This window comes from Heterocephalus glaber, unplaced genomic scaffold, assembly GCF_053883595.1.
Source record: "Heterocephalus glaber isolate CG9 unplaced genomic scaffold, H.glaber_assembly_v1.0 deba00001479, whole genome shotgun sequence".
Taxonomy (NCBI): Eukaryota; Metazoa; Chordata; class Mammalia; order Rodentia; family Bathyergidae; genus Heterocephalus; species Heterocephalus glaber.
Window position 1 is genome coordinate 17444019 of NW_028258316.1, and position 14613 is coordinate 17458631.

Genomic DNA, 14613 nt, shown 5'->3' on the forward strand with positions numbered 1-14613 from the left:
TGTTGGTATTTTTCTGTGACATGAAAGATAATAGAAATCCATTCCTATCACCTGAGTCCTCATCTCAAAGACACTATTTTCTCTACTGACAGAGAAACTAGGAAAACTGAATTAAGAAAGCGTGGAAATCCATGGAGTTATTTTCTCCCGTCCTCAATCCCCAGTCTGACTATGGTTTGGTATGGTTTCCTGAAATTTCTTCATCTTCTACAATCAAGTTTCTGGACTTCTAAACTGTAGTAACTGTGATTGTTTTCCTTTTCTAGGATCTATTCATCTGTATCAAGCTGTAACTGAAGTCCAAATCCAGATTTCTCTATATACATGAGCTGTTGTATCTTCTTTTTCCTAGCCCAATTTAAGTTTCTTCCTATCACATACTATTGAAAATGCATCCACCTAATGGAAAAATTGATCTTCATAATGAAAAAATAATACTTGCTCTTTCTACTTGATAGGAGGGTTATAAATTAAAGGTATGAGTGAAAAATATAATGAATGTTTAAATTTTTTAAAAAATTATTATTACAGTAAAAGATACATTGTCATGAATCCCCTTAAAAATACTTCTGCATGCTTCCAACACATTTACCCCATTGTTCTTGCCACTTTCTGAAGCAGTTCTGGAAGTCCTCTCTCTTGAGTGTCTATAGTTGCACTTTGGTGGCTGGCTTGATGTCTTGAATTGATCCAAAATGTTTACCTTCCTTTTATTAATAGTAGTAGTATTGCATGCTTGTGGGAGTGATACATGTACATATAGCATCATGATCTTTTTTACTTTCCCTTCCCTTTCTCACAGTCTCCTCTCTCTATCACTCTAGGTCCCCTTTCTGTCTGCAAAAGGACTACTTTCCTGTTTCCTATTATCTAATTTTTATTTTGTGCCTTAAATTATTCATACTTTGGGTTTCTTCTATAAGAGAAACAATGCAATATTTAATCATTTGTGTCTGATTTATTTCACTTAGCATTGTGGTCTCAAGGTACATTCATTTTCCCACAAATGACTGAAATTTTTCCTTCTTTATGTGTGACTAGGACTCCACTGTGTATATATACTACATTTTCTTTATCCATTCATCTGTTGATGAACATAAAGGCCACTTCCAAGATTTAGCTGTTATTCGTAGTGCTACTATAAAGATGGTTATGCATGTACCATTGTAATATGCTGTCTTTAACTCTTTTGGGAAGATGCCCCAAAGGAGAATAACTGGGTTGAATACAATTACAATTTTTAGTTTTTTGAGGAATCCCCATACTGTTTTACATAGTGGTTTATCTTAGTTACTACCCCATTGCCAAGACAAAAGACCTGACTCCCACAACTTGAGGAAGGAGAGGTTTATTTTGGATCCCAATTTGTGGAGGTTCCAGTCTACAGTCAGCTGGCTCCGAGGCAGGAAGGCATGACAGAGCGATATGGCCGAGAGGAGATGCTCAGACATGGCTGACAGGAGCAGAGCAAAGGGCTAATAAGGCAGGGAGATAAACCCTTAAAAGCCACAGCCCAGTGACTCACCTGTTCCTATGAGACCCCTCACCTCCTATAGCAAGCCAGCTATGAGTCCCCATAATCCAATCATCTGTGAAAAGTCCTGTCTTTGAGCGTGTGAAGCTTTGGAGGAGAGCATCTATATATAAATCATAACATGCTTCAACTAGTTCACATTTTCACCATGTAGCAGCACTCCTTTCTCCAGAGCCTTGCCAATATTTGTTGTGTTTTGAGTTCTTGATGATAGCCACTCTTTCCAAAGTGAGATGGAATCTTAGTGTCATTTTAATTTGCATTTCAATATAGCCAAAGATGTTGAACATTTTTTCATGTAGTTAGTGGTCATTTGTACTTCTTAGAAGTATCTATTCATTTCAGTTGTCCACTTTTTGACTGTTTTTTGGGAGGTAGATCTAATCATTTGAGTTATTTATTTATTCTAGATATAGTGCTCTGCCCAAAGAATATCTGGCAATTGTTTTCCTATTCTGTAGGTTTTCTCTTCACCATTTCAGTGGTTTCCTATGATTCCACTCATTGATTCTTGATGTTATTTTTATTCAGTTGAGGTTCTATTCAGAAAGTCTTTCCCTATACCTATATCTTCAAGATATATATGAGTTTTACTTATTTTGTCTTCCAGCATGTTTTGTGTTATTATTTTAATATAAAGGTCTTTGAACCATTTTGATTTTATTTTACTGCATGGTGAGAGATATGGGTCTACATTCAATCTTCTATATGTGTACACCCAGTGTCCACAGCACCATTTGCTAAAGAGGCTATCTTTTCTCCAGCATATATTTTTGGCCCATTCAACAAAGCTCAGATTGTTTGAATGAGCCTAGAGACATTTCTGCATCCTATATTCTGTTCTATTCATTCTATTGATGTCTGTTTTTGTCCACGCACCATATTGTTTTTATCACTATAGGTTTGTAACATAACTTGAAATCCAGGATTGTTATTTCTTCTGATTTTTGCTCTTGTTGCCCTGGATTTCTTTTGCTATTCTAGGTCATTTCTGGTTCCATATAAATTTTAATATATTTTCTAGTTCTCTGAAGAATGCTGTTTGTATTTTGACTGGTACTGTAATAAATCTATATATAAGTTCAAATCATTTACCTTTCATGCTAATTTTGACTTTGGGAAAGAGTCAGAAGTCTCAAGATGCCAGATCTGATGAATAAGTTGAGTAAGGTTGCATTGTAATGTTTTTATCAGCCTACCTTTCCACTGGATGGCACTCAACAGCAGCATTCACTGTATTTTTGATTACAGCTCATAAAGACACTCATGAAAAAGGACTTCCAGAACTTCTTCAGAAAGTGGAAAAAAATGATGGGATAAATGTGCTCAAACAGAAGAGGAATATTTTGAAGGGGGTTAATGGCAGTGTGTAATAATTTTTAAATACTCATCATATATTTTGATCACACCCTTGTAGCATAAATTAACAGGTTTTGATTGCTAATCATAGTTCCAGTTTAAAATGCTGTGGGAGGCCATGAGAATACAATGGTGAATAAGACGAAGTCCTCACTGTAGAGGAGTTCATTCTAGTTTAGTAGACAAGCATCTACTGAAATAACTATAACGCTGCACTTCTAACCATAGTTATAATGAAGGCACAGGGAGGAAATAAGTTCGGTTCTGTAGGTAAATTGGAAAAGAGTCTACAGAATAGTAGCATCTAAATTTGATCAGTGGCTCTCACTCAGGAGTATTTTTACCACTCCTCCCCAGGAAACATCTTATTTGTCACAATTTGGAGTGCACTACTAGCATCTAGTGGGTTGAAGCCAGAAACGCTGTAAAACATACTGATGTGCATAAGCTGCTTCCTCAACAAAGAATTACCTGTTCTGTAATGTAATCAGTTTTAAGGTTGAAAAACTCTGAAGTAGAGATATTAAGAAAAGAAATTCCAGAACAAGGTGAACATAGAGCCAAGAGTCACGATGAGTTCAGAGTGATGAAAATGTCTTGATGTGGGGAAATTAGACTGAAGGCAGCAGATGACAATTGATCTCCGGGAGTAAGGATTTGAACATCATCTGTTAGGTGTGGGAAGCTAACAAAGTTCTTTTAAGGTCAAGATTACAAAGATGGATTCTTCAGTTTGAAATCTTGAGTGTGGAACAGTTCTACAAAATGATCTGTTCCTTAATTCTGACTTTAAATATGTGGGGCTACCAAGGATTAATGAAAGTACTGCTCCTCACAAGAGACAATCTTACAGAAATGTAAGGAATGGGCATTCCATGGGTTCCTAACATGATAGCTGACTTGTTTCAAAATAATGCAGTTATACTGATGATGTAGGAAACCCAAGTTTGGCTTCCTTCTGAGAAAGCCTTTTGGATTCTAAACCAAGCAGAAGCCCTCCTGCAAAATAGCCTTTTCTGTCTCCCTTGAAGCATTCCTTCCCTCTCTCTGGACATTGTGCCAAATCATCTCAAAAGAATTAAATATTTTATAATGAATCAGATGCTGCTGATGGGTGCCAGATTGACAACTCTGGAGGAGGAAGCTTGACATGCTCACGTTCTTCCTCCTGAGATGACAAGAAGAGTTATGTGTGCTGAAAGATGTATCATCAAGCTGTCCACAGGCACCTCTTTGGCCTCCAGAAAGTGGTTTATAATTAGACACAATCTGGAAGCCTTTTAGAGCCAAAAAGTAGTGTGATGTTCCATGAATGTTCTTTCCTAAGTTAAATTTGGTGGAAGCAAATTGGATTGTGTATTCAAACAAGGTCTACAATTATACTCAAAGGTTGTACTTGGTGTTTTCTCTCTTGCCCTCTCACATCCCACTTTTTGGGAGCTAAATTTTAAGTTAAAAACATTACAAAGATTTATTAACTCACCTGTTCCATTTTACAGATGAGGGAAGTGATGGCTGGAGCTAGGTTCATGACTTGCCTACAAATGTACAAATTGCCATGAAAATAGAGGCCCATAGTTCTTTGATCTTTTTTGATTCCTGTTCCATTCCATTTCTTCTGAAGGGATCTCCTTAGCCAATCCCTTCCTTCTCAACTTGCTTGTCTCCACAATTGTTGATAATAGTATAACTAACATTATGGCATGTCTAATCCAAGCCTGGCACATGCTAGATTCTTGACACATATTAACTCTGATTCTGTAGCAATCATGGGAAATAAATATTACTGTATTCACAATACTGATGAGAATCTCATAGAGTTGAAGATGCCTCAACTGAAAGAGCTAATAAATAAAGCCAGAACTCAAGACAAGATCTATGTAACTTTGTTATGTCATGCAGTCCAATCAAGTGTGCTTCAAGTTTCTCCCCTTTATTCTTCTATTTTAATAACTGTCCCACCTCTATAAAGTATCTGCTGGCACTTTCAAGTGAGTGTCAGAAAAATCCATGTGATTCACCAAATTCCTACCTAAGGGGATTGTTCTCTAAGTCTAGTGTTATGTTTCATGGGAAGGAAGTTTCATGAGCACTTTATGGATGATTTTCCTTTCTTTTATTTTGGTGAATGTGTTTATCATGAAAAGATATTGGATTTAGTCAAATATTTTTTCTGCATCTATCAAAGTAATATTGTGTTTCTTTTCCATATAATGCATTATTATGCATTAAGGAGCATATATATGCATTATGATATAATATATATATACATAACCATCCTTGCATTGTTGGGATTAGTCCCACTTGCGTACAGTCTATAATCCCTTTCAGATGTTACTGGATACAGCTTACTAGTATTTTGTTAAATATTTTTGCATGAGATATTGTTCTTTCTTTTCACAATGCCTTTTATTGTTTTGTTATCAATGTAATAATGTTCTCGTAAAATGAATTTTTCTTCTGTTTTTTGTAAGACTTTGAGATGGATTTGGATTAAGTCATCTACAAACAGAGGTGGAAAGATTTATATGACTGTTGAGTTTAGAAATAATAATTGGAGGTAAGTAGCCACCCCTTTCTTTTCTACTTTCGAGCGAACTTGTTTCAGAGGTGACATATTCCTCTATGCTCCTTAATTCCTTAAGTGTCAAAATAAAAGACCCATCTTAACCAAATATGACCTGTCACTGGATGTGCATATATATCTATCTCCCCTGGATTATGTGTTAGGCAGACTATTTTAACCTGAGTTGTTTTCTTCTGTATCAAATTCAACTCTACGAACAAATGTTTGTCTTCATTCTTTGATGTCTTACTTTACCTAAAATCTAAGCTGAAAAGATTTACCTGTGGACCCTTATTAAAAACAGAAATTACACTTCCCATGAAGTGAAGTTGGCATAACTAGAAGTGAATAACTAAAAGTTACCATAGATATTAAAAAGAAAAAATGTAGGATTTGGAATCTCACCATTTGAATCAGAAGTAAAGATAAAATATGCCACATAATGGACGGCATATGTAGCTTCAGTTTAACTTGTTTTTCCCATGTGCTAGCAGTATAAAGTTAAAGCATGATTTCCCACCTTACTAAGCCTGTTTCCCATCTCTGAAAAGGAGAATCAAAATATTAAGTTTCTAAATCATAAATTTGCTTTAGACACACCCGATGGCATGCTGGAGTGTGGTGGATGGTGTGTGGCCCTGTTAGGCTGAGAAGAGCTGACAGTATACATTTATTTCCCATTCCACTTTGGAGGTATTTTTTTCCATGGGCATCCAGAAAAATTACACCAGGGCTTTCCCACCTAAAGAGCCCTTTGTTACACATTTATCTGCACACCTAATCCAATCATGTTTCCATCTAGCATATATCTGCACAAAAGCTGATACTGCCTCTTAAATTCTCAGCTGGAAATTTCCTGGGATGGATTTATCTTGTGATAGGAGATAAGAAAAAGCAAGAGGAATGAAACTCATGGTCATCTGCCACTTAATTTTCCCAAAAAACACAGTTCTATGCTTTAAGATCCACTCACTTCCCATTTATCTCTTGCCAAGTGCAGCTTAGAAAACTACTACTTTCTTTGTGTGCTTTTTCCAATCAATTTGTCTTCTCTAGATATCCATTTTAAGGCCAAAAACCCAGTAATTATTATGGTAATTAACAGTTTATAAAATGCTCCCAGAACTTTATTGCTTTTATTATGCACTACTCTTCTATAAGTGATGATTTATTGTCTAGATTTTTTCAATTAAAAAAAAAAGAAACTGAGACTATGAGAAGGGCCAGTATAACCACCAGCACCTTTAAATTCTTCTTTCCCACTCCCTTGTGGTACTTAGTCAAAAATATCCATGCCCTAAATGCTCAATGCTTTCTTATGAGGATCTTCCCCCTCATACAAGAAACATACTGAGGCCTTACAAGTCCCTTAAAAATTATCTGATTTATACTTACTCTCTGTTAACCATGAGTCTGTGTCTTTCTTTATCAACTAATCCTTTTTTTTTTGTACATCCTTTTATTGGTACATTTTAGGTGTAAAATGTAATGACATTCATCATTGGAGATATGCACCTTTACATACTCCCTTGGTTCTTATTTTTCCCCCTTCCCCTGCCCTCCCTTCAACCCCTTCATCCCTCCCTTTTTACAAAGACTCTGTTTCCATTTTTTCATTTTGTCATATTAATTCCATTTGACTAATCCTAACCTGTACATTTGCCCATGGATGTAGATATTCTTTTCCCTCCCACTCCCTCCATTCACTATTCAGTTACCCTTGGAAAGGGAACAGTATCTGAGACTGACTGGAATCATATTCAAGACCCAAATGGACCTATACTTGATGCAAGTTCTGCCACTGATTAGTTTTGTCTTTTAGAGTAAAACCTCTTCCATGGGCCTTAGCAGCTGTCCATCAGGAGAATTACAGAACCTAACTCACAGGGTGGTTGTGAGGATTCCAGGATATATAAGTGCACTTCACACAAGACCTGGGAGCCAGGAAATGTCAACTATTACTATTAGAAGTCACATTGGCTCTAAGGTTCAGGTACACATGGTGGCTACCAAATAAATGTCTTCTGAGAGACCTCTTTCTTAAACTTCAGACTCACATGTCTTTACTTATATCACCATCCAGAATTTTAAAACATTAGGTCCAAAATCAGATCCATCATCATAATTTAAAACCTATCCTTCCTTTAGTATTTTCTTTTTTTTTCCAGTACCAGAGATCGAACTCAGGACCATGCACGTTGCCACTGAGCTAAATCCCTGGCCCCTTTTAGTATTTTCTATTTCAGTTGGTAGCATAGTTATGTACTCAGTAATGTAAGGTAGATATGTACATATCAGACCTGACATCTTTTCTCCATGATCTTTCTGATCTCACAATCTTTCCATCCAAATGTAAATATAAATATTCTTTTAATAGGATAAATGATATCTCCAAATATATGTCAACAACATGATTTCTGGATTTGTGGAACCTATAAATATTGAATTACTTGGCAAAAGATCTTTACAAATATGATCAGGTTAAAGATCATGAGGTGAGAAGACCATCCTGGATCACTTAGTCCCGCATGGCATTCCAAGTTACTATAAAGAGAAAGACACAGAAAGATTTCACATTAGTCGAGGACAAGGTGATATGAATACAAAGGTAGAGAACAGAATAATGTGACCCAAGTCAAAGACAGCCACCCGAATTTAGGAGAGGGAAGAAGCTAGATGATCCTGTTGACACCTTGATTTTAAACCGTCCTCCAAAACTGTGAAAGGATAATATTCTGCTATCTTAAAACCCCAAGTTAGCGGTAATTTTTTACAGTGTCCACAGGAAGTCAATACGTCCCTCTTCTCTCTATCCTCACATTTTGCTTGTATTCTGACCTTCCCTTTTTCTCATCTAGTGGATGGTGAATAGCTTTCGTCACCCTATTTTTAGTCTGCTTTCCTCCAAAGTAGCCTTCCACAGACGCAAATTAGTAAGATCAGGGCACTTCCCTGCCTAACATATGGTAAACTCCAGGGTCATTAACATAGCACTTTCACTTTTCAGGCCAATGTTTCCACGCTCTCTGCAGGCACACTCTGCCCCTCACTTCATGTCCACCAACACTGACTCTTTATGGCCCCTTGTACCCACCTAGTGGCCTGTTACTCATCTTCAAGCATTAATTATCTACTCTTTTCATGTTTCTCCCTCCTCTATCTCTACCTAGTTACCTTGATCTTCATCATGTAGTACACATTTTAATAATTAATCTTTTTTTAATAAGTATTCTTTAGCATGCTATCAGGTTCTTGAAGCCAGAAACTACATCTTTTTTTTTCTAGCACATATTTTCCTAATACACCTTATTTACTTTCCAAATTTCCATTTATTCTTTGAACTTGAGTGAAAATAAGTGCTAAGCAAAAGTAGATTACTAAAACACAATGAATACTAAAATTGTCTTCTAACTGAACCATAAAAATCTCTTAAAACGCTGTCATGTTGCCTTTAATACAGTCATCTTAAAGGGTTGTTCCACCCATATATAAGCTTGCTTTTGAATATTTTTTGTGCTAGTGGTTTACCAATAAACTTCCCATCACTATCAATGAATAAAAGTTGCATATTTTTCACTCAAATAATTGATAGAATAGTACTTACTTCTGGAAGCTTTCATCGACTGATGAAGTTGGAGCTACTCTTTTTCCTACTTCTACCTTATTTTTACATTGTATCTTCCCTCCACTAGGCATTCCTAAGTCTCCTTTCTTACTTTACTATACATACAGAGAGATTCATAGCTATCTATATATATAGACATAAACAGATATTGACAGATTGCAGACACCTGTATTAACACACAAATATATAGACATGTACATGATTTGTGTATATTTTGCATACATATATATTTATATGAGCACAAATATTCATTTATATATGTGTAAAGATAGATATTTAATGTGTGTATATGTATTCACATAGTTGTTATGTGTGTAACGTTGCACACAGTTAAGTAAATATATAGGAAAAATACTTTGGATAAGAACCATAATAAACACAATTCTATATTGCACAATTTCAAATCTGAAGAGATCTTAGCAAGTAGTAGGCCATCCCTTCACTTAACAGTTGGAAAAATGAAACAGAAGTGAAGGGACTGATTTGTCTGTTGTTGCCCAGTGAAATCAGAACAGAACTGAGACAAGAATGATGGCGAGCTGACAACTGCTTGTGCGGTAACCCTTATTCCCTTCCATGACACCGACACATGAGGTTTTGCTCTGACATTCCCTGGAAATATCTCCCCACTGCTGAAGACTCTAAATGATATTTTTTCTCATTCTGATACTTTCTGGTAAACCTTGATGTGCATCAACCTTGCCATTTCCCAAATATAATTTTAAAATTTCACTCTCTAGAGAGAAAGAAAGACCAATTAACAAGGGGCCTAAATCAGCTGAGTCTCTTCAGAGTATAACACTAATAAGATCTACCCATGTGACCAAGACTTGAAATTGGTAGTGGTAGGTAAAGAAGTATATTCAATAAGTGATTAACATAAGTTTGAAAGCAATACAATATTTTATTTTTTGCTTAGAGTTTTCTCTCAGAGTAAGGATGAAAAGTCACTGGAAAAACAGGTAACTGTGCCATAATTCTTCCTGGGGGAGATTGTGGTTGCCTAAGTCTAGGTCAATTTCTCTGCAAGTATGAAGCTGTGTTAGACTAGGCCATGAGTCACTGTTCACATCAACAATTTCAGAGCCCTGGGGAAACTATCCTGTGAAATCAGCTTGAACGACTGGATAATGAGCAATTTCCTAAATTCTATCATCATAACTAAATTGTGATGTTTCTGTGATGCATCCATTCTCAACATTGGGTTTTCCATTTTTTCAGGTGCTCCAGGATTTTCATTACATAATTTCAAGATCCAGGAAGGGACAGTGACTCCAAGGAGGACCAGGGCAAGCCTCCACAGCAGTGGGCCCAAGAGCTTGCAGATGCGGCCTCAGGGGTGCAGGCAGCAGGGGAGTCAGGTGACCCAATGAACCACTCCGGGAAGGGCTATAAAGTGAATGGAGACAAAGCCACAGGAAAGAGGCCTCATCGGGAGGAGACCCATGTCTGTGACAAGCGCTGTGTTGAGTTCTTTATTCAGAGTTCCTGGAATAGAAGGAAAATTGCACTAAAATCCACCTGTTCTCATCATGAACAATGATGCGGGGCCAGTGCCTTCAGAGGACTTCTCCCAACCTGCGCTGACCCACCAGCCACCAAATCCAAGTAGTACAGATGGCCACAAGGGGAACCGTGGCAGCACAGGGGATGTGAAGGAGAAGCCAGGCAGAGTCTAGCATACTTGAAGGCAGAGACCACTCTGCCACCCACCCCACAGGACATAAGCCGTTTACCCAAAGGCAGTGACCAACGCTAATGTGACTCTGCAGGCCTGCCGGGGCACCAAGGGGGCAGTGAACCAGTGCAGTACAGAAGCAGATCCAGCTCATGGAGCAGATAGATGTCCAGGTGAATATGTGGGCCACACGTATCCTCCACTTGGGTGTTCCAGGTGCTGACATGCTGAAGACCCTAGGCGGCCATGTGTCCCAGAAAGTGTAGGCCACCATAGCCTTGCTCAGCCAAGAGGCTGAAGCCAAGGTCTGTCTCTGGATGCCCAGAAACCAGCCAAGCTCCTTCACTCCAACGTCCCTCCCACCAATGGCTCTGTCCTCAGGGCTGCCATTCTTCACCATGAAGCCGGATGGGACTCAGGTGCTCCCAGATGTCATGTCTCACTTTCCAGGGCCTTTGCTACTTTAGGCCCTGGGCTCTGTGGTCTTCTAGAGGTCTTTCTCCACTGTGGTACTAGAAAGGGAAAGGAGAGCCAGCCACTCAACATCTCCACAGATGATGTCAAACCCAAAGATGAGGCAGTCCTCTGTAGGCATAAGCATAAGTACTGTAGCAAGGTTTTGGGGACTGATAGCTCCTTGCAGGCACCCGTACTGGAGAGAGCATGCTCTGTCTGTTGTCATTGCTTTACCACCAAGGGCAAACTGAAGGTGCACTGTCACTGTCTTCCCCTAGGTAAAGGCAGACACTCAGCTGTTTGCTGAATTCCAGGACAAAGTGGTGGCAGGCAATGGAGTACCCTATGCACTCTGTGTCACTGCCCCCACAGATGAATCCAATCTTTTTAGACAGCAAACCTATGCTTGTAACAGGGACCCCTCCTATAGGGTTACCTCAACATATCCTCCCAAGGACTAACCCTAAGGACTTCATGGGTGGCCCACTGCACAGCAACCTGCAGCCTCAGCCTTCCCCAAAAAGTGAGAGTAGACCCACAGTACCTGGGGTAGGGCCCAACCATAATCTTCCCAGGGTTGGTGGCTTCTGAGGAAGTCCCCCCGCAAACCATGGTCAGAGAGCCTGAAATTGCAGCAGCTCATTGAGAACATCAACAAGGCCACCAGCAACCCCAATGAGTCTTAAGTGGCCAGAGCTCCCTCAAGATGCCTTACCGAACCCACACCAAAGAGAGGCCATTCCAGTGTAAAGTGTGTGGCCTGGGCTTTTCCGCCAAGGGCAGCTTGAAAACGTACCTTGGGGATCTCAGAACCAACTCGTACTTGAAGACCACAGCACTTGTGACCCATGTGCCAGAAATTCACCAACAGTGTCATGCTGCAGCAACATACTCCCTTGCACATGGGTGGCCAGATGCTGAACACACCCCTGACGGGGAGTCCCTGTGACTTTACAGATCCTGAGTACCATGATCAGTGAGAACAGTGGCACAGGTGGCATCTGCCAAGACAATGTTGTGGAAAGCATGGATGTAGATGAAATTGGCTCCCATGATGGCCCCGGCAGCTCCTCCAAAGTGTCCACAACCCTCCCAGCATCCACATGGCATCGCACAGTCTGGGGCTCTCAGTGGTGGCTTGACAAGATGTCTGAAGGTGCGTACTGTACTTTGGGCCTACAGCACCAGAGCAGCTGAGAGGACAGCTCAGTGGAGAGTGAGGGGTGGATCAATGACGACTTCTCACGTGTGGGTGACTAGGAGTATCAGAGCCGAAGCCCAGATGCATGGAAACCATGTCCTCCCAGGCACATCCCCCTGCTAGTGGCCAAGCAGAAAGCATCAAGTCATGGTCCCCTGATACTGGGATCAAAGCTGAGAGCTCCAAGAAGAGCACCCCTGAGATGGGAGATCATAGCAGTCTCCCTTCAACACTTATCTGAGCACACCCCAAGCAAGCCAGGAAACAAGCTTGCACCTGGTGCGGGAAGAACTTCTCATGGGCCAGGGCCCTGCAGATCCAAGGTCAGATGCAAACTGGAGAGAAGCCTTTCCTGTGAAAAGTATGTAGGCGAGTGTTTACCACCAAAGGCAGCCTGAAGGTCCACTACATGACGCACGACTCCAGCAACAGCTTGGCTCGCCATGGGAGGAAGCTGGCCATCAAGAACACCATAGCTCTGTGGGTACAGATTCAGAGTGCTGGAAATGTTTCCCAAGGAGATCCTGTTGCCCTTGGTGCATGCCCGGTAGTGTGGGAGCAGTACACTAGCATGCTCACCTGTCCATGAAGACTGATGAGATCTCGGTGATCCAGAGGAGCAGGAGCCCCACAATGCCTGTGCCCTTGGGGGCCAGCTCCAGTATGAGTAACACCTCATCCCCAAGTCTCCAAGATGGACTGCTCCCACTCTGAGGTCAGCGCTGACCCAGAAAAACTAGGTGTTACTGTTGGTGTTGCCAAACACCAATTCCCTCACTTCCTGGAAGGAAACAAGATCATAGTGAGCTAAGCTCAAGACGAAGTCTCATGGAAAGAGAATTCAGATGGGAATTCAGAGGGAACCCAGGTCTCCAGTTTGCTTTTTTTTCCTGATATGCAATGATATTTTTGGTTGTGACCCAACCTGGGCTAGTCCTACAATCACAATTGTGGTTGTGCTGCTTTGCATAAAAATGAAAACAAACAAAAATGGCAAAATCCAAAAAAATTCATGCAAAAACAAAGACTAGACTTTTTTTTTTTTACATATGGAAAGAAGTGGGTCTTGCAAAATAGCTTTATTACTTGCAACAAACTATATACATAGAAACTTTGTACAACCTGTGGTGACTCTTTCTGAAGACTGTCACCTGTGTCAAGGTATGATAGTTGGAACTTACTGAACCACAATGGAAAATCCAACTAGTTAGCCTAATCCTGGGTGCCGAGGTATTGCCTACTTCCATGCTAACTCCATACAGGTAAATGGACAAAGGTCTGCCATCTATTAAGGGGCCAGTTTGATGTGGCTCCCCCAAACCTTTATCATCTTTTGTTTCATGTTGTTTTGTTGAATGTATTTAAAAGAAAGGAAAAAAAAAAACAAGTTTGCAGAATTAACAAAATTCCTTCTACCTTAGGATCTTAAGTAGATGCCCTGGAGTGGATTTACTTTAGTCCTTAGGGAGCCCGAGTGTGTGCTGCTTCTTATTTACATACAGCCCATCTGGAGCCCCCAGAATGCTAACCACTCCCCACACCTCAAAGATACCTTCTCAGGTGACTCAGGGTTTGCCAGTGGATGCTCTGCTTTGAAGAACTGCATTTTCATTCTTGAAACTCAAAGAAGATGGAACCTTTTTATTACAATTTCATGGCTTTTTTTTTCTTTACTTCTATTTCCTTAGTGCAATTTAAACCAAGTAATAATGAAGACCTCTCCCCTTGGGAATTGCATGAAGACAACAGAGTTGGAATAGGCAAGTCCTGGGTGTGAAAGCTTTATTTTATCTTCCTTGTTTATTTTTTTATTTTTGTAGCTCTAATCTCTATTTTCCTATTTTATGACCACTAAAGTTTTCCAGGCTCTGTCTTAAACCTAAAAGTTGACATACTGGTGGGAACAGCTGCACGTTCAAGATGTCTTTGATTCCTTTTTTAAAATCTCCCTTTATTGAGCAGATGATTGAATACTGAGCAGATGATGAAACATTGCTCTAGCAGTTTAACAAGGAAGGAGAAAAGAGACCCAACTACTGGTGAAGAAGTCTTTCATGCTGTTGAAGCCCCTTATTGAAATGTGGATCAAGATTGTTATTCCAAGCTTTGTCTCTTAGTTATTACACATGACTTTAGGATCCAAAAACATGTTTTTGCCAAGTTGTGTCTTTCCTTCCAGAATTGTAAAGGAACA

General features: G+C 39.8%; 1 pseudogene; it reads left to right on the top strand.

Moving 5' to 3' along the window:
• The window catches only part of LOC101724895 (sal-like protein 4 pseudogene), a 47848-nt pseudogene extending 34618 nt beyond the window's left edge, over positions 1-13230 (top strand).
• The last annotated feature ends 1383 nt before the right edge of the window (positions 13231-14613 follow it).